This window comes from Pempheris klunzingeri, chromosome 17, assembly GCF_042242105.1.
Source record: "Pempheris klunzingeri isolate RE-2024b chromosome 17, fPemKlu1.hap1, whole genome shotgun sequence".
NCBI lineage: Eukaryota > Metazoa > Chordata > Actinopteri > Acropomatiformes > Pempheridae > Pempheris > Pempheris klunzingeri.
This window is the reverse complement of record NC_092028.1, coordinates 18123884-18126971: the sequence shown is the minus strand read 5'-3', so window position 1 is coordinate 18126971 and position 3088 is coordinate 18123884.

Below are 3088 nucleotides of genomic sequence, written 5' to 3'. Positions count from 1 at the left end.
TGTCTGTAAGCTATAAAATGCTGGAAAGCTGATGTTGGTCAGCGGATTAGCGCAGACCACTCAACAGTTATGAAGTTAAAAGCAGGAATGATTCCAGCATTTGAGTCAAGTCAGATGGAACAATTACAGTTTGTCAACTTTATACTCCTGAGACATTTTGGCAACGGCTGAAGCCTGGTTGCCCACCCCCCCATTCACATTAACACAAAGAATGTTTTTACTTTATGTTTTTTAATGTGATGTGCAGCAACATGGCTTTTTTTTTTTTTTTTTTTTTTTTACCATGTTGCTGCAGGATGACAGTAGGCCTACACAATCACAGGTCTCCAAGGTCAACTTAAGGTCATTTCTTTGTCACAAAGTCATAACATAAACCATAATATTGGAGTGAAGCTCAGTAAACGTAAAGATTCACGTGCACGTGTGTTTTCAAGTGTATCTCAGTCTTCATGCTGATAACTACAAACATGCCCTGCTGTTTCCTGCATGCCCGTTTCCATTGAGAAAAAGTCATTTCTATTGATCGCTTTTCCAGGCATCATTTAATATGATACACATTCACTTGTAAATATCGACCTTTCCCTGCCGCCCCGACGTTGGTGCCATAAATACTTTAAAAGCAAGCTTGTGAAAAGATATGAAATGTTATGAGGCTGTAAATACAGGCTGGATTTAAACAGTAACAGGAGATTGAGGGTTTTTTTTTTTTTTTTAAGAGGGTAAATGTGGTTGGAATGATGCAAACTTTGGGGGATGCATGCTTTGTCAAAACAGAGAGGGAATGATTCTAATTCATGGCTGCCCTCAAGTGGAAGTGGTAGTCAGCATTCATGGGCATAAGACAGGTCGGCCCGACTTAAACTATTCTTTAATTAGCGTTTGATTTGGCGTCTGTAATTAATAACGAATATAAAAATGCCTGTTTAACATCCTTGGTTGCTGCAGAATACCTCAACAGTCCTTATCACACACTGCCACCTGCTGGAGTGGCAGTGTGTGACATAAATTCATGTTCAGAGGCATTTGTGTAAAAGAGATTCGCAGCCAGATTAGTGACAAATCTGTCTTTATTTCAGCTTGATTAAATGGTAATGATAGAAACCTCAAATCAAACCTTACTGAACAGAATACCAAAAGAAAATGGCACAACTAATAATCAAAAACGAAGACAAAATACCCACTATACATTTAAGTATGTACAACTTTGATAAATAAACCAATACTGCCTAGAATTATGATTGTTTTGCATTTTTTTTTATTATTACTCTAGGATTAGTGCGCTGAGAGGAGCGGAGAGGAAAAAGAACCAGGAAACAGAAAGAGGCAGGGAGTGAGGAGTTATGACCAGCAGGCACACGTGAGAGGAGGGACAGCTGCAGACGAGAGGACAAGAGACAACTGCTTGATGCACAACTCGGACTGCATTTGCAAAACTGTACCTCGATGCAGTTTCTGCTATTGGACACGATCACGTGTCACCCCCTCAGCGTGACCAATCAGCCATCCAGCCCTCCGTCTTTTGGTTCACCGCAGTACATTCGTCACACAACTTGTAGGTTTTGTATTGTTTCACATCACACTTTGGATCCTGAGACGGGGACAGCCCATTCTTTTCCACAGCTTCAATCAACCACATATTTACTTATGCCGCTCTGAAGCCTCTGCAACAACATGTCTTATATTATGTCTTCTGCATAAAAAAACCTGAAGCACACAGTACTGTACAGTGATCAATGAGGTTTGGCTGAAGGCTGAATATGAAATGTGACTTGTTTTACCATTTAATAGGTATCCCTCTACAAAGAAAAGAAAAAAAGTATATTAAAGACAGGAAACAATTTATGCAAAAGGTTAAATATCTGAACGGGAGAAGAAAAATCAGAATTTCTGTCGCTAACCAGCAGCTTTTCTCATCACACATCATCTAGAGCGCCAGGCACTGTGCAGCAGAAAGGTAACTAACGATTAAATTGCCTTTTGTATGATACAGTAATAGAGCGTGGTCTTGTGTTGGTGAGAGCACGAGAAAAGAAAGTAGGGAAACTACAACTGGTGGCCCCCCTTTTCTTAAAATGCGCTTGCCAGGGTGATGAACACTCGTCCCTTTAAAAGACACTAATCCCCAGGATGCATCTCCAGGACCTTCAGGAAATGAACAGTGAGAGCAAGACCCAACACGCAGACCCCGTCCAGACGAGCAGACACCCTCAGCGGCAGCGCTGCGTCCCCCACGCTGCAGCTTCACATTTACAAAAACAGTTCAGTCTGGGACACAGATGAGGCTTTCGCTCCTCGCGTGGCTGTTGTGTTGTGAACCGTATCCACGTCAACGCCGACATGGAAAGTTTCAGAACATCAGAACAATCTCCTGAGTGGCAACTTTTTTTTTTTTTTTTTCTCAAACAGACAAGTTTTTCTTTTCTTTTCTTTTCTTTTTTCTATAAAATCACTAACAGTTGGCAAATAAGGCCCTCCCTCCCTCCCACATCCCCCCCCCCGCCGCCCCGCCTCTGCAGTTTCTGTTGCAAGACCTTTTTTTTTAAAAAAAGCAAACAAAAGCACAAAACAGGCTCAAGAGGAATCGAGAGTAAAAGCTGTAAAAATAGACACGTGTTACCCTACGTATTAAAGCACATCAGAAAGGGTCTTTACTTTTCTTTCAGACAGCTTGGAATATTTTGGTTGGGGTGTCACACTCGGTCAGACCTGCTGAGTTTAAAGGATGTGTGCTACAGGGGATTGCATGAGTGTATGCATGTTGTGTATGTGTGCAATGTATATGGGTTTTTTTTTTTTTTCTTTTAAAGCATCTTCACTGAATTGTTTTTCTGAGTTCGGCCTCATAGACAGAGAGCACACACAAAGCTGAGAGAGAAAGAGAGACATTCAGAGAGGAGGTTAGAGGAGGCTTTGGCCCTGACTCTTATCTAGACACCCCAGCATGCTTCCTGTGTTTTTCCTGGCCTGCAGAGTCCCAAAGCCAGAGCTAGAATGAATCCTAGAGAAAATCCCTGGAAAGGTCAGGGGCAGACCTCAGCTGTGGCCTCTGCATCGGCGAGCAGATACCCGGACCCCCCTCCCTCCCCCC